The 18,260-nt window shown below is 43.3% G+C and overlaps 1 long non-coding RNA gene across 3 annotated transcripts in view; it reads right to left on the bottom strand.

Moving 5' to 3' along the window:
• LOC129700851 (uncharacterized) overlaps nucleotides 1-18,260 on the bottom strand; it is a 92,800-nt gene that overhangs the window by 29,492 nt on the left and 45,048 nt on the right. For all 3 annotated transcript variants that reach the window (XR_008724111.1, XR_008724112.1, XR_008724110.1), the window contains exon 3: nucleotides 1,309-1,440. This is a non-coding gene — a long non-coding RNA (uncharacterized LOC129700851). The remainder of the gene's footprint in view (nucleotides 1-1,308; nucleotides 1,441-18,260) is intronic.

The raw sequence follows: 18,260 nt of genomic DNA, 5'->3' as shown, positions 1-18,260 counted from the left end.
CAGTCCTATTGCCAACGATTGAATGGAATAAGCGGTAAATCAGCTGTTTGCGTGAAAAGTACAAGGGCGGCGCAGTGGCACAGCCTTGGAGTTGCTGCTTTACAGCGCCAGAGACCCGGGGTCAATCCTGACTACAGGTGCTGACAGTGCGGAGTTTGTACGTACTCACGGTGACTGCGTGGGTTTTCTCTGGTTTCCACCCACATTTCAAAAATGTGCAGGCGTGTAGATTAATTGGCCACTGTAAATTGCCCCTAGTGTGTAGGATACGCAAAGTTAAAAAAAACTTAGACCTAGTGAATGGGTGACTGTCGGTGCGGACTTGGCGGGCCGAAGGGCCTGTTTCCACCATCTGTCTCTAAACTAAACTAAACTGTTGACCAGGAACATACAAGAATTATCTGCTCCGATTAGCACCGTAAGATCTTTTATAATGATGCTGTTATGAGGGAGGAGGCAGGTGCGATAGTGTCATTGAAGAGGCTTTTAGACAGGCACATGGATGTGCAGTGAATGAAGGGATATGCATCACATGCAGGCAGAGGAGATTACTTTAATTTGTTCGCCAATTACATTGTGGATCGAAGAGTGTGTACCTGTGCTGTACTGTTTTATGTTCTATGTTCAAGGTGACAAGACTGACGATAGAATGTCACTTAATCTCAAATCATGTGCCATTCCCTGGACATTACTTTTACTGGCCATACTAGCGTGAGTGCCGGAGAGTGTTTGATCCTACAATGATTATCAATGTTCATTGACAGATGTATCAACTACTACATTTAGTTTAGTTTATTATTGTCACATGTACCAAGGTGCAGTGTTACGTGCTATCCAGTCAGTGAAAAGACTACACATGATTAAAATTAAACTCTTCACAGTGTAGAGATACAGGTTAAAGCGAATGACATTTACTGCAAGAAAAAATCCAGTAACATCTGATTAGAGATCGTCTGACAGTCTCCAATGAGGTTAAGTCAAGGCCGCGCTCTAGTTGGTGATAGGGTGGTTCAGTTGCTTGATAACAGCTGGGAAGAAACTGCCCCTGAATCTGGAAGGGTGTGTTTTCATACTTCTGTACCCCTTGATTGATAGGAGAGGGGAGAAAAGTGAACGACCAAGGTGAGACTCATCCTTGATTGTGCTGGAGGCCTCGCCAAGTCAACATGTTTATACCTCATTAAAGAAGTAAGCCCTCATACCTCATTGAGGAATAAGCTTTCCAATAACACTGAATCATGGTTAGGGACTCGAAAAATATCGTCTTATAGGATTTTAACAAAACTTAATTGTAAAAGAGGTACTTACCATTAAAGCACATGTGCGTTATAATCGGCCAGACTGCTATACGATACTTTCTGCCTTGAAGAGGGATTTTCTCCTAATTCAATCAGGTGGCAATCATATTTTGAGGAATCCTCTGCTCACCGCATTGACCAACTGCAAAGTAAAAGGCAATCGGGTCAGTAATATTCTAAGATGCAGTACTCTTTCTTAACTCCTCCTTTCAGTGCCAGCTCTGAACCAGACTGTAAATGGATCATTATTCAACCCCACCTCCATCAATTAGAACCAATGAGCTTAACCAGTGTTTTACTGACAGCTTTGCCCTGCATGTCCAAACTTTGAAACAAATGTTGGAAAATGTAACCATAAGCACATAGATCAGATGGGATTTTTTTCCCTCAGCCTCCACACTAATTTTGCAGTGTGGCATAAGATGCACCAAATACAAAACTAATTTAACAACAGCGCTTCTACTTGAGTCAAAGCTTTAAACTGAGGCAATTGAGCACATGAATAATTAATAAAATATTGATCCAGGAGGATTAAAGTAACATCAAACCCAGACGGTAAAGCTGGATTCCACCAAGCAGCTGATCGGCCAACAAAGTACTGAGTATCAATTACAATATGCTCTGATATTAATCGTGGTTTTTCAGTTATTCATAAAATCTGAAGGGTCTCTACCCAAAACGTCACCTATTCCTTTTCTCCAGAGTTGCTGCCTGACCCACTGAGTTAATCCAGCTTTTTGTGTCTATCTTCGGTTTAAACCACCATCCTATTCATAAAGTTGCTCAGTTATAATGTTACTGCTAACTCATTGGCGACATGGGTGGGTAAAATCTATTCATTCCTTCCTATTCATAAAGTTGCCGTTAATTCTTCCTTCTGAATTTTCTGATATGGCTTAAATCTGAATGTTGCTTTGCATGATAGAATTGGAAGGGATTTAGGCTGTGAAACCTGACTATGCATTAGCACAGGCCAATTTGTCATTATTTTTTACTAGGAGACACTTCATATATTACATTGTGATCTGCTTCCTTTCATTTACTCAGCCAGCCAGTTAATCCATATTCGAGCTGTTCCTTTGACACAGGTTCTGCTAAAGAACTAAAGAGTTCTCCAGTTCTCCAATTCTCCAAAGCAGAAGTTTACCTTTATTCAACATTTCTGTGCTTCTCTAATATAAATTTAGCAACTTTGAGATCAGTTAGGAGAACTATGTTCTTTGGAAATATTATCAACATTGAAGATCAGTCAGTTTTGATGTTTCACTGCTAGATATCAGCCTTATAGTCATCATGACATCCCTTATATAGGGATTGGCAATATGTATCACAATAGATTAATGAGGTGGGGGTACAGATAGCATACAAGTATAAAGAAAATATCTTTGTTTAGTACAGTGTAGAGAAACAGCATGGAAACAGGCCCTTTGACCCATCGAGACTGCACTAGCCAGCGATCAACCATGTACTATATATGAACTACAGTAGTTCATATACTAGCTCTATCTTACACACTGGGGGCAATTTACAGAGCCAATTAACCTACAAATCTGCACGTCTTTGGAATGTGGGAGGAAGCCAGAGCAGCCGGAGAAAGCCCACGCAGTCACAGGGAGAATGTACAAACTCCGTACAGACAGTACCCTGTTGTCAGGATCAAACCCAGGTCCCCGGCTCTATAAGACAGCAACTCTACCGCTGCACCACTATTCTGCTCTATCTGTCATCAGGGAAGATGAATCATTGCATATTTTGATTATTTGGTGGAAACAGGAAGAGCAGATAATGACCAGTTAGTGTCTGCCATTTGTTGATGAGAAGGTGGAATCAAGCTGAGATGAGCGCATGTTTTTACCCACCCATGTCACCAATGACTTAATGGTAACATTATAACTGAGCAAAAGTATGGGTCATATCTTTACTGAAGAAAGGCTACACACCAAATCAAGAGACCACACCAAATAACTAACAGACATCAAACATTGAGGCTCAATTGACTGAGTTTGTCAGTGGATTGAAATTCGCTTCTCCCACACCTGAGAACTAGAGTTCAGTCCACATTTAGAACGTGTTTTGTGATAATTGGACATTGGTTGAGTTTGAAACATAATTGGCTAAAATCACCATTGTACACATCCCCACAAGTCACTACCACGCCATGTTACCTACTCTAATTCTGTCATTTAATTCTGCGATAGAACTTGGCTAAGTGGAAAAACTGAAGGGAGAAAGATTAAATTTGTTATTTTAAATGTTTAACTTGACTCATTTCATGATATGTTCTTATGATCCTACAAATGATCATCCTGCAAATAACATCCTGCAAATGATCCTACTCCTTCCACCTAGAACAGCACAGTACAGGAACAGGCCCTTTGGCCCACAATGTTCGTGCAATCTTCTTTTTCCATTAGTAGTTTCTCAAGCGATGGGGAAACTCAGGAATATGCTGTTCTATTTCCGGTCAAAGCTACATTTTAACAGAAGTTCTGTGGTTGCATTGAGTTAAAAATATTTTAGAGGACTCCAGTGTGACAGCCCTATCAAGTACATGTTTTCCCTGACTCTCATTTTGAAGAAGTCTCGATTCGAAATGTTCGAATATTCCTTTTCTCCAGAGATGCTGACTAACCTGCTGTTACTCCAGGTTTTTATGTCTATCTTCTGTTTAAGCCAGCATCTACAGTTCCTTCCTACACATGTAGGAATGCTGTAGGCATGCTATGCCTGCTGTACACTGTAGTGTAGTAGAAGGAGAGATAACACCAACCAAGATGCAAATTTCAGCTGTTAATTTAGGTGCTAAAATGACTTTCCAAGAAACAACCTATGAATACTTAAACTATAAGATGTCTCTGTGCTGTCTTAATGGTATGGTAACCCATCTAAAAGAAACATTTCGGGGTTCAAGTTTATTCTTTTAATTACTTTTGGGGTTCATGGAAAACTGTCCCCATTCAGGACCTTGCCATTTCCAATGTAGGAAGTCACTGAGCACGATGAGTGGGAGACGAGGTTTAATTGTTTGGAGCTAAGTGCTTGTGCAGACATTTTTTCATCCCTCCTGCACCCTGCCTGGGTATATAATCTTGGCAGAATTAATCCTTTACTGGTTGCCTGTGGCAATATGGTTTCAGTGACTATGGGTTTCAAAGAGGGTAGCTCTTGTCACGCAAAGTAAATGATATGTTCATTCTTGCCAGTTTATCACCAAATGCCAAAGGATAATTGCAGTCCTCGCCTCCTCAGAAGAGAGAAGCGGGGCAGCCCAAGGGAGGGTTAGTTTTCTCACCTTCAAGTCGCCCCGAGCTTCTTTGGTAATAAAGCTGCCTTTAAATTCTGTCCCTGTCATCTACTGAATAAAGGATTCCTTTAAATCATTTGTCACTAAGACTGAGCTTTTTCAAAGGTCCTCACTAATTAAAAGTTTTATTCATGCTATTAGCAAGCAAGTGCAGGAAGGGAGAAAAAGTTCCAAGTTCTCTTTGAGGGAAAAAAAAGAGAGCTATTTCCTGTCTCTCGACAATTTACGAGCGCGCTGACTTCTACAAAGCTCCAGATGAATACAATGCACATCTCTTTCTGCCTGTTAGCATCTGGTAGTTAACACGCTCTACAGATCTTTCACAGTGAAACAAAGCACCTTGAGATATATCCTCAAACAGAATGCATTAACTTTATATATATATGTAATATTTACCAGCCAAGGAAGAATATTTCCGAGCATTTAGGCAAGCAGTAACCTATCAAACTCCACCAGGTTTCATTTTAGTTTCTTGCAATTACTTCACTATTTTTATTTAAAGCCAAGTCAACAAGGTAGATATGTAAGTAATGTCAAAAATTGAAATACTTCATATTCCTTATTTCATCGTTTTCTCAGTATTTTTTACTTGTTCCCCTCTTTCTGCTAATAATTTTGAAGTACAAGAAACATCTGAAAGTCCATATTAAAGCTCCTCATTTCCCAGCTCAGGCTCTCTCGTAAAGAGTTTGGAGACAATTCTTTATGTGTCGAGTGCTATATAAATGCAAATTGTTACCTCTGGTGTTCTGTTTGTATGTGTGCAGCTGTGTGAATTTTTATGACCTGTACATTATGGTTTTGTCTGCACTTCAAGCCGTAATAAAAAGAAGAGAAAACCAGTATTGCTTGGTCCGTTCAACAAGTTGCACCAAAAGTGGCAGACTTGGAATTTTTACAACAACAATTATCGAGAACCTGTGATGCAACAAAGCCTAGTTCATGAACACAAAGAAGGAGGGGTACAACTTGATGCCAAGTCATAGGGGATTGGGGTGAAATATTAGCGTGCCCTTCTTTGACTATAGAAGTTTTTGTTATTTGTAAGGGGTGGCACTGTGGCGCAGCAGTAGAGCTGCTGCCTTACAGTGCTAAAGACCTGGCTTCAATCCTGACCATGGGTGCTGTCTGTACAGAGTTTGTATGCTCTCCCCGTGACCTGCGTGGTTTTTCACCAGGAGCTCCGGCCTCCTTCTATACGCCAAAGACGTACAGGTTTGTAGGTTGATTGGCTTGGTAAAGTTGTAAATTGTCCCTCGTGTGTGTAAGATGGTGTTAGTGTTGGGGGATCGCTGGTGGGCATGGACTTGGTGGACCGAAGGACCTGTTTCTGCAAACTCTAAACTAAACTAAATAGGGGAGAAGTGAAGCAGCATTCAAGGGCAGGGCTGGGATGGAAAGGATTGTGTAATTGGTAGAGAAAGTGTAAAGAACTGGAGAGAGCACTCGGGCAGGATTTCAAGGCGAGGTCAAAGAAATGTTGCACTTGGGAGAAGCAGTTAATGCAGATCGTAAAAAATATGGCTGAAATGCAAATAGGATATAGTTTAGGAAATAACACAGACAGCACGGTTTAAATGAACTGAAGTCCATGGAGGTTGGAAGATGGGAGATTGGCCAGAAGAGCATTGAAGTAAATAGCTGCGGCTGTGATAGACGCATGGTAATGGTTGAATGGAAGACTGACTAAAGAATTGGCTATGATGTAATAGAGCTGGACAGGTAATCTTTGCTAGAAGTTCATTTATATTTCTTATAGATCTATAAATACAAGTTGTAGCTAGATCTGTTTGAAATCTACAGTACAGACACTACTGCTCATTTATTTCGCGAAAACTGGAATATGCATTTATTTGCAGAAAGGAAAGCAGCTCAGATGCAAAAAATACTTGTGACATTTATGGCTTCACTGATGATTTACAAATGGGAGAACTTTGCGTGCCCTCCCGCACTGACACATCTTTTTCAGAATGATAAATTCCCTTTCATGCATTTTTGCTCCGTGGTCATTTCTGCCAAGTCCAGGATTTATTGGCCTCCCCCAATTGCCCTCGGGGCTTCTTGTTGAACCTCTGCAGTCCTTGCGGGGAAGGAGGTCCCGTCGTGTTGCTGGATGGGGAATTTCAGAGTTATTTAGGTCCAGAAAAAATGAAGGAACAATGATATATTTCTAAATCAGGATGGCATATGACTTGGAAGGGCAGCTTATCGGGGAGCAGCAGTGAAGATGATCGCTTGCATTGCCTTTTGACCATTGCTGGATACAGACTACGAACTTCCGGAGGTAGCAGATGTTCCCTGGGGTATCGTGGAACAAACCAGGAACATGAAAGCTTCAAGCTGTGGTATTGGAAATAAATGTTTCTGTTCCAGATGTTAAGTGCATGCAGCAGATGATCCAATTCAATGGGAACCAGCCTTGCGAGGAAGTGGTGAATGCTAGTCTCCTCTGACATGGGCCTCACTGGATAGAGAGCTTGGATTAGGATGAAATGCTAGCAAACAGGCCAGATGTCATTGCTAGCCCTTCTATCTAAATCATGGGCTTTCTTCCTACATAATGATATATGCTTGCACTTGGAGAAAAGATGATGGAGGAACAAATTGGAAATGCAAACAAATTCATTAAAATATCAGACTATCTAGCCAGACCTGGAATAAAATGTAAAAATATATTTTGTCCCAAGGATAGACACAAAATGCTTGGGTAACCAAGCTGGTCAGGCAGCATCTCTGGAGACCAGAAAGAGGTGACATTTCTTCTGATGGGTCTCAGGAAGAAGGGTCAGGACCCAAAACATTACCTACTCCTTTTCTCTCGAGATGCTGCCTGACCCGCTGAGTTGCACCAGCATTTTCATAAGATTATAAGTGATAGGACCAGAATTAGGCCATTCACCCCATCAAGTGTACTCCGCCATTCAATCATGGCTGATCTATCTCTCCCTCCTAACCCCATTCACCTGCCTTCTCCCCATAACTTCTGACACCCGTAATAATCAAGAATCTATCTATCTCTGCCTTAAATATATCAACCGACTTGGCCTCCACAGCGTTCTGTGGCAAAGAATTCCACAGATTTACCACCCTCGGACCAAAGAAATCCATCCTCATCTCCTTCCTAAAAGAATGTCCTTTAATTCTGAGGCTATGCCCTCTCGTCCTGGACTCTCCCACTAGTGGAGACATTTTGTGGTCTATCTTCGGTGTAACTGCATCTGCAGTTCCTTCCTACACATCTTTTGTCCCAGGCCTAAACTCTCTTTTCAGAAAACTTCAGTAAATGATGTCCTCTCTTCCAGCTTTCTTCCCCAGCACCACCACCAGCAATCATTATGAAGAAGGGTCCTGACCCAAAACGTCCATGTTCTTTCTCCAGCAATGCTGCCTGACCCGCTGAGTTGTTTTTGATCTTTGTGTCCCTCTTGTCAGAAGCCCGCTCAAGTAATCCCTAGATCGTGAAGATGTTCATTTTAACTGAATGAGGTAAGAGGTCTGTGCCGATGGAAATCATTTAGAGTTGGTAATAGCGTGTTATTTAATGGATCGGTGTTTGAAACTAAGACGGTGTCATTGGACCCTCTGAAATTGAGCATGGGAAATATTAGGGAGTTGATCTCTCTTCCAACAGTCCTCTAGAATCTTCCATGCACCCACACCCCTGCCACCACCATCAAACTGGCTTAGATTTTTTTGACCAGGTGAATGGATCATCTTCTCGCAGCTTCCCCAGAGCCAGCTTTAGGTGTACGTACCAATTGCTGACCACCTACTCAATTTGCAGATGGAGGATGATTGTGACCTGAATGTAACGTGATCTTTGGCGCATATATACGCAGGCACAGATACCATCTCATGGACGTCAGGCGAATTTAGGATTATCTCGCATGTAAATGATCGAGTTATGAATTTAAGTTTCGGCAATGCAGAATCAGAGAAATAATGAAAGGTTAACTTGGTGTAGTTGACAAGCACTGAAGGCTGATTATAATGATTTGCACATGTGGCTGAATATCACTTTATGTAGCTTTATCATCAGCTTTATGTAGGCAAATCGGTTCAGGAGCACGTTGAGGACCAGGTCTCTTCGACATGCAGCTGGCAAACTCCATCTCCCACATCATTGACCTGGGGATACTGGGTTGTCAGGGGACATGGGGCCTGGGTGAAATGCTCCAGCTCCTAAGTGGAGATAGTTGGAGAGGGTGATCCCAGAGTGGGCCTTCCGCATGTTAATCCTGAGCTGGGGACAATGTCACCAGGCAGTGCACTGCTGTTTTCCTTCACTTGCAAAGTTACTGAATCAAGGACAAGTTGCACCCTGGTCATTTCCTCTTCTCCATTCTCCCATCAGGCAAAAGGGACAGAAGTGTGAAAACACATACGTTCAAATTCAGGGACAATTTCTTCCCACCTGCTATCAGACAACTTAACCATCCAACCAGCAACTAGAGTTCTGAGCTACTCCCTACATTGGACACCCTTGGACTATCTTTGATCGGACTATACTAGACTTTATCTTGCATTAAACTTTATTCACATTGTTCCCATTGTTATGTGTCTGTACACTGTGGATGGCTTGATTATAATCATATATCGTCATTTCGCTGACTGGTTAGCGCGCAACAAAAGCGTTTCACTGTACCTCCGGTACATGTGACGATAGACTAAACTCAAACTCAAAATTCTTCTGGATCTTTTGTTTTGAGAGGCTTCAAGAAAAATTGCACTTCTGATCCTCTGGGCATGATAATTTGACAATTGTTTGCTGAACTTGAACCAGACATCTTTCCACCTTTCTTACCATCCTGCTTATGCTGTCATCCCAGTAAGTGCTACGTTGGGTTGGTGAGACCCAGCCCAAGATAGCACTCACTGGGGTGAGTGTAAACAATATGGTGAGTGACCTTAGACCATATTCCAGCAACAATCACTTTCTTCATGCAGGGAAGGGAACTAATTCATCTGACAACGGGGCAACAAGACTGACAACTTTCTATTAGTTTAGATTGGTTTAGTTTAGAGATATAGCATGGAAACAGGCCCTTCGGCCCACCGGGTCCGCGCCGACCAGCGATCCCCACATATTAACACTATCCAACACACACTAAGGACAATTTTTACATTGACCAAGCCAATTAACCTACATACCTGTATGTCTTTGGAGCGTGGGAGGAAACCGAAGATCTCGGAGAAAACCCACGCAGGTCACGGGGAGAACGTACAAACTCCGTACAGACAGCACCCGTAGTTGGGATAGAACCCGGGTCTTTGGCGCTGCAAGCACTGTAAGGCAGCAACTCTACCGCTGCACCACCGTGCCGCCCTTATATTAAGTTTGGTTTCCTGCTTTAGAAAAGTTGGCATGAAGTCAATGCGATTGTACTCAGTGCTGAATCTTGCAAGATCTCCAGGCTCTACACAATGGCAGTGCCGGAGGGTAAAACGATGGATGTGGGAAATTACAGATCAGTTCACAGGGAATGATGGTTCAAATTATTGTCCTGTGTTGAACTGATTCCTTGTAGGTGCCCTTTCAATTTAAAATCCCCAAATCCTCTTTCTCATCTGGAATATTGGATGCAATAAACCTTTACCATGCTTTTGTCCAGCATTACTTTATCACCAGTGATGTGGATACACTTTGAAAACACTTCCTTTAGGAAGGAGATGAGGAGGAATTTCTTTAGTCAGAGGGTGGTGAATCTGTGGAATTCAATGCTACAGAAGGCTGTGCAGGCCATGTCTATGGATATATTTAAGGCGGAGATAGATAGATTCTTGATTAGTATGGGTGTCAGAGCTTATGGGTAGTAGGCAGGAGAATGGGGCAGAGAGGAAGAGATAGATCAGCCATGTTTGAATGGCGGAGTAGACTTGATGGGCCGAATGGGCTAATTCTGCTCCTAACATTTATGAACTTATGAACATAAATTTGTCAGGTTTCTCTGAAACATCGGAGGCTGAGGGGAGTTGGTAGAAGTATATAAAATTAAAAGAGGCATAGATAGGGTAGACAATCAGAACCTTTTTCCTAGGGTAGAAATGTCAAATACTTAGAGGGCATAGCTATATGGTGAGAGGGCAAAGGTTTAATGGAGATATGTGGGACAAGTTTTTTTACACACAGAGTGCTGGGGACCTGTAATGCATTATCAGGAGTGGTGGTGGAGTTAGATGCAATAGTGGTGTTTAAGATGCTTTTAAATAGGCACATGGAAGTGCAAGGAATAGAGATTCGGCACAAACATTGTGGGCCGAAGGGCCCCTTCCTGTGTTGTACTGCTCTGTGTTCTATATATGTGTACTGTGGTTAGTGTCAACATCCAGCGCATAGTCACGCAATGTGCAAACCACCAGAGGCTTGTCTCTGCAGGGAGATGGCTGGCCAGAAATTGATGCCTAGAAATACTGAACTATGCTGATGTTTCTCAACTCACTGGCATTCCTTTGCCTGTGGTTGGAGGCAATTAACAAGAAAAGCAACTGCATGCACGTGAATTCCCGCAGGTAAGACGGGGAAGGGAGTTTCCTGGCAATGAAGTAGGACCATCAGGATCTGCCGGCATGCAGAAGTAATGACAAGCTGGTTCACGGTAAACCTCACAGGAAGACTTTGCACATCTAACAGGGCCGCGGGCAAGGGAAATGGAGTCCGAATATGGTTCACAGAGAGACGTGCGTTGAGTCACCTTAGTGTGAGTCATGATTCAATTGGTGGCAACCTCCCCTCTGAGTCAGAAACGGTTCATGTTACATTCCTGGCACATCGAGCGTAGAAATCTAAGATGGCACTAATCGGGTCCCATACACAGAGAAGTGCTACTTTTTTGATGAGATGTTAAACAAGGTCTCATCTTTAGACTCTAGACATTAAAGATGCAGCAAGGAAACAGGCCATTCGGCCCACTGAGTCCGCGCCTGTACACTAGTGACACCCTGTACACTAGCACTATCCAACACACTAGGGACAATTTACAATTTTTTTTACCAAAGCCAATTAACCTACAAACTTGCACGTCTTTGGAGTGTGAAATGAAACTGGAGCACCCGGAGAAAATCCACGCGGTCGAGGGGAGAACCTACAAACTCCGTACAGACAGCACCTGCAGCCGGGATTAAACCTGGGTCTCTGGCACTGTAAGGCAGCAACTCCACCACTGCGCCAGTGTGCTGCCTGGTAACTCTACTGCTGTGCCTTCTGTCCTCTCAAGTGGGTGCAAAAGGTCCAGGGGAAATTCTTAAGGGTTTGGAAAATTCTTAAGGGGTTGGACAGGTTAGATGCAGGAAGATTATTCCCGATGTTGAGGAAGTCCAGAACAAGGGGTCACAGTTTAAGGATAAGGGGGAAGTCTTTTAGGACCGAGATGAGAAAATCATGTTTTATACAGAGAGTGGCGAATCTGTGGAATTCTCTGTCACAGAAGGTAGTTGAGGCCAGTTCATTGGCTAAATTTAAGAGGGAGTTAGATGTGGCCCTTGTGGCTAAAGGGATCAGGGGGTATGGAGAGAAGGCAGGTATGGGATATTGATTTGGATGATCAGCCATGGTCATGTTGAATGGCGGTGCAGGCTCGAAGAGCCGAATGGCCTACTCTTGAACCTATTTTCCATGTTTCTGTTTCTATGTCGAAGTTATCCTAGCCACCATTTATTTCTCAATCGACATTGTACAAACGGATTACCTGCTTATTATCACATTGCTGAAGGTGAGAACTTGACGGGCACAAATCAGCTGCCATTTTTTCCATATTTCAAAGTGCAGTAAAGTGCTCTGGGACACATTTGGAGTGTAAAGATTTGCATACGAATACAAATCTTTCATCATGTTCAATGCAGAAAATAATTCACTACAATTTTCAGTAATGGCTTGATGACTCACATGTTGCCTTACAGTCAAAAATTAATAAAAAAATTATTGGTTTAGATTTCAACAGTACTATTGAGGAACACAAAAACAACCAACAAATGCTGGAAGTCGCGGCAAATGCACAGGAATGGTTTTGGGGAACAAAATGTTAGCACTTGGGTGTGGCCATTGAAAGATGGCGAGAAGAGGAAACAAATATTCAAGTACATTTTTAATGGCTAGATTGTGCCGAGTCCAGTACACCACCAGCATTCTGCCAGCTCTCTCAGGGACATAGTTTAGAGCACTCCCACAGAGATCTAAACAGCTTGTGCATTGTTTCAGCATATCAGATGTTTGCTCCATGATATTCTTGTTTCTATAATGTTTTCCATTGTGGAGTTTCTGTCGTGCAACATGGAGATTTCTTAGCCGTGCCACAAATATGCTTTGAGAGATTAACCCTCAGTTTTTGAACAACCAGCCATTCAAGTTGCCTTTTCTCCTGGATCATTTGAGGTACTGATTGATGATTCCTTTTTATTATAGGAAGCATAGATGCTCCCCAAATACGACTTACTTATTCATTTGAATCAGCATTTGGGGGTGTTTGCCGACTATTTGGATTTTCATCATGTGGTAAGGAACTGAAGTTGTTTGTGGATTTAGTTATTGCTATCTCTACGCACCGAGTGTAGAATTAGTCTGTTTTGCTGACACTGCATGCAAGAACTAATTTTAACACCATGTTCCTAAGCATTGCAGCCACCACATTCTTTGGTTATAGACTTCCAACTGATTTTTGCCAAATGTGTGCCTATTTTAAAAATCGATAGAGTCATCGAGGGTCATAAAGTTATACAGCGTAGAAACAGGGCCATTAGCCCAACTTGCCCACAGCGACCAACCAGTCCCGTCTACACCAGTCCACATCCCTCTAAACCTATCCTGTCCACATACCTGTGTAAATGTTTCTTAAATGTTGCGATACCATCTGCCTCAACTACCTCCTCCGGCAGCTCATTCAATACACCCTCCACCCTTTGTGTAAAAAAGGTTACCCCTGAGGTTCCTATTAAATCTTCTCCCCCCCCCCCCCTCCTCACTTTAAACCTATGTCCTCTGGTTCTCAAACTGCTGGTTCTCCTCTGCTAACATAATTGAGTGTTAATATGCTGATCCTTGTTATGGGGGCGTGAAGTTGTACTTTGGATGGACATGTGCAAGCCCAAAACTAGATGATAGAACACGATCCACATATTGGTTCCCTGAAAATGCACTTAATAAGGTCAAGGTGACTTTGCTACTGGTGGCAAACACATTCTCTCTGATGGTTTTGGTTCCTGTGGTTCTTTCCCGTGGACTGGGACCTCTCTGTTTCTCTCTGTAGTTTGTAGAACTCCTCCTCTTCCATATGTTCAACAATATGAGGCTTACTGATATGAATTTTTGAAGTCTATTCTGGCCTGCTTTGTTTTGGATAATTCTCCACAATCCTTTTCCAATTAAGGATTCATATTTATAGATCCTTAATATGAAACGAGCAGGCAACTAATTATTTTAAAAAAATCAATACATTCTCTTGACGATGCTTTCAAGTTGTTAATCAGTAAATTATTAATGTAAGTTATCCACAGGATATTCTGATGAAAGGTCAGCGACCTGGAACATTAACTCTCACTCTCCATAGCTGTTGACTGTCCGACTGGGTATTTTCAGCATTTTCTGTTTATTTCCAATCTCCAAAATCCACAATATTTTACTATTAAATTAGCACGAGTTATTACAGCATGAAGCTGGTTTTATGGTAAAAAGGATCACAAATAATTTTTGAAATGTTTCCTTCTTTCATTAACCTCCGACAGAGGTTTGCTGAAAGACGTAGTGGCACTTGCACTCAAATAAACCTAAAAAAAAATCCTGTTTCCCCAAGTAATAATATATTAAAAGTGAGCCTTTCAGAGATGCCCCTTGGTGCACAGTTGCACAAAATGGACACTTATTTCACATCGAAGATAGACACCAAATGCTGGGGTAACTCAGCGGGACAGGCAGCATTTCTGGAGAGAAGGAATGGGTGACGACACCAGCATTTTGTGTCTACCTTCAATTTCAACCAGCATCTGCAGTTCTTTCCTGCTTATTTCACATCTCTGCGTGCTCGAAAGTGAAGGCTGAAAATAACTGTGGTTATCGGTGTTAACGGTGTTTCACCAGAAAGTTGGACAGCCTTCTGAAACTAGTGGGTATCAATCTGTTAGCTCTGTGGTTATCAGGCTGCCCAGTGTAAACAGTATCACAGGGCTGCTGCTGCTTTTCCCAGTGGTGAAGTGCAACCAGTTCTTTGCAGTGGGAGTGTCAGAAGAATTTAATTAAAGTTGCAGCCAAGGAAGCTGGCGCCGTCTTTCTCACCCATACAAGGCATGGTAGAAATCGTACAGCTTTGACGGGAGCTGAAAAATGTAATAAAGTAAAGCTGCTGCAAACACAGCCTTTCGACATCAGTTCAAAATGTTCTTCGGGTCGAGTCATAAAATCAAGTCAAGTCAAGTCAAGTCAAGTTTATTTGTCACATACACATACGAGATGTGCAGTGAAATGAAAGTGGCAATGCTCGCGGACTTTGTGCAAAAGACAAACAACCAAACAACCAAACAAATTATAAACACAATCATAACACACATAATCTTTTACATAATAAATAATGGAAGGAAAAACGTTCAGTATAGTTAGTCCCTGGTGAGATAGGCGTTTACAGTCCGAATTGCCTCTGGGAAGAAACTCCTTCTCAACCTCTCCGTTCTCACCGCATGGCAACGGAGGTGTTTGTCTGACCGTAGCAGCTGGAACAGTCCATTGCAGGGGTGGAAGGGGTCTCCCATGATTTTGTTTGCTCTGGAGTTGCACCTCCTGTTGTATAGTTCCTGCAGGGGGGCGAGTGAAGTTCCCATAGTGCGTTCGGCCGAACGCAATACTCTCTGCAGAGTCTTCTTGCCCTTGGCAGAGCAATTCCCAAACCAGATGGTAATATTTCCGGACAAGATGCTTTCCACCGCCGCTGCGTAGAAGCACTGGAGGATCCTCGGACACACTCTGAATTTCCTCAATTGCCTGAGGTGGTAAAGGCGCTGCCTTGCCTTACTCACGAGTGCTGAGGCGTGCGATGCCCATGTCATATCCTTGGAGATGTGGACTCCCAGATATTTAAAACAGTTCACCCTATCCACAGGATCCCCATTTATCCTCAATGGAGTGTATGTCCTCGGATGATGTGCCCTCCTAAAGTCCATGAACAGCTCCTTCGTTTTTTTGATGTTCAAGAGGAGGCTGTTATCCTGGCACCACAGTGCTAGATCAGCCACCTCCTCCCGGTAGGCCTTCTCGTCGTTGTCTGAGATCAGGCCCACCACCACAGTGTCATCAGCAAACTTAATTATTGAGTTGGAGCTGAACCTAGCCACACAGTCATGTGTGTACAGGGAGTACAATAGGGGGCAGAGGACGCAACCCTGGGGCGATCCTGTGCTCAGGGTGAGGGACTTTGATGTATTCCCTCCCATCTTGACTACCTGGGGCCTGGCGGTGAGAAAGTCCAGGACCCAGGCACACAGGGAGGTGTTGAGCCCCAATTCCATTAGCTTCCCGGCCAGTCTGGTGGGGACTATCGTGTTGAAGGCTGAACTGTAGTCTATGAACAGCATCCTCACGTAGCCCCCCTTCTGGCTGTCCAGATGGGAGAGAGCAGTGTGCAAGACCTGGGAGACCGCATCGTCCGTGGATCTGTTCGGACGGTATGCGAACTGCAACGGGTCCATGTTCCGAGGGAGGAAGGCGCAGATGTGATTCTTCACCAGCCTCTCAAAGCATTTCATGACTACCGAGGTAAGGGCCACCGGACGGTAGTCATTCAGACAGGCTGGGGAGGCATTTTTTGGTACCGGTACAATGACAGAGAGTTACACACAGCTCGGAAACAGGCTCTTCAGCCCAACGCATCCACACCGACCAGGATGCCTCATCCAAGCTGGTTCTGCTGTTAATACGGTCGGACATTTTAGCTATGATATAAGGTTTTTTCCCCATATCTAAGGCTTTACAGAGGGGTGCTCGAATGAAGTTGGTGGGACTGATATGATGAAAGAATGGGTCGACTGGGCTTGTATTCGCTGGAATTTAGAAGGATGAGAAGAGATCTTACAGAGACATATAAAATTCTTAAGGGATTGGACAGGCTAGATGCAGGGAAAATGGTCCCGATGTTGGGGGAGTCCAGAACCAGGGTCCCAGTTTAAGAATAAGAGGTTGGCTATTTAGGACTGGAAAAAAAATTCACCCAGAGAATTGTGAATCTGTGGAATTCTCTGCCACAGACAGCAGTGAAGGCCAATTCACTAGATGTTTTCAAGAGAGAGTTAGATTTAGCTCTTAGGGCTAATGGAATCAAGTGAAATGGGGGAAAAGCAGGAACGGGGTCCTAATTTTGGATGATCAGCCATGATCACACTGAACGGGATCAAGGAAAGAGCGTTCACGTCGCAGCCCTGTTTTCACCAATCATTCTACCACCACGCACAAGAAGGACAAGACAGACACCATTGTATGCAGATGCCGAGTGGTGTGTTCAGCTCTGGCTGAACAACTTCTAATCTTTTGTGTGAGGACTGGATAAGAAGCAGATCATATTGAATGGCTCAAAGGGCTGAATGGCCTACTCCTGCATCCTATTTTCTATGTTTCTATGTTTCTAAGTTGTCGAGTTTTGTTCTTGTGGAAATGCACAGTGTGCTCTCTGCACTTCCTCCTGAGTGTCCATTGAAAGTAAAGGAGAAGGCCAAGGCTGCAGCTCAGTGTGCAGAGCACTAACTCCATTTATGCTAAGTGACCAAGCAAACACTATGATTAATTCTTTATTTAGTAATACTATGTGAATATAAGCTGTGAACAAAAATAAGGAACATTAATCATTCCCATTGCTCTGATTCTCTCACTCTACTCGGACAGGAAAAGCTTAGTGCCTGAAGCCAAAGATCATCTCATAGAGACACTGCACTGAAAGAGGCCCTTCGGCCCACGGGTCCATGCTCACCTGCTCACACTAGTTCCATGTTATCTCACTTTCTCAACTGTTTCCTCGGCACTAGGGGCAATTTACAGAGGTCAATTAGCCTACAAGCTTGCGTGTCTTTGGGATGTGGGAGGACACTGGAGCGCCCGGAAGAAACCCAGACAGTCACAGAGAGAATGTGCAAACTCCACATAAACAGCATCCGGGGTCAGAATCAAACCCAGGTTTCCGGCAGCAGCTTTGAGGCAACGGCTCTACCACTGTTCCACTGTTTGAACTCACCAAGGGTCCTTTAATAGCAGAAATTGCTACCCCTTGGACAAATAAAAGTGGAAAGGCGTGTTGGAATATCATTATCTCCAAATTGCCTTGCAAGTCATACACTGTCCAGAATGTTGCCATCCCTTTACTTGGTCATAGTCATGTGACTTTTCGTGCACAACTTTCTGCCATCTCAGCGAGGTGTTGTCCAAGACCACCACCCTGCCAAGGGCAATAAATGGGGGCCATCCCAAAAACCAGCAAACTCATAATAAACAAATCCCTTTCAGAGAAACTGAAGAAGGCTACGCATGAGCAACTGACCATGACTGTGAAATCTTTGATCAAAGTGCTTGCCAGTGTGATTCAGCTCCGCAAATGGAAAATGTTTAGATTGCTTCAGGGGGAGATTGAAACCATTAGTACCGAAACAGGTCCCCTATTGTAACAATTACGCAGATGAAAACAGCCGGGTTCAAGATA

Source organism: Leucoraja erinacea, chromosome 10, assembly GCF_028641065.1.
Source record: "Leucoraja erinacea ecotype New England chromosome 10, Leri_hhj_1, whole genome shotgun sequence".
Classification (NCBI taxonomy): Eukaryota; Metazoa; Chordata; class Chondrichthyes; order Rajiformes; family Rajidae; genus Leucoraja; species Leucoraja erinaceus.
This window is presented reverse-complemented; position numbering and strand designations above follow the sequence as displayed.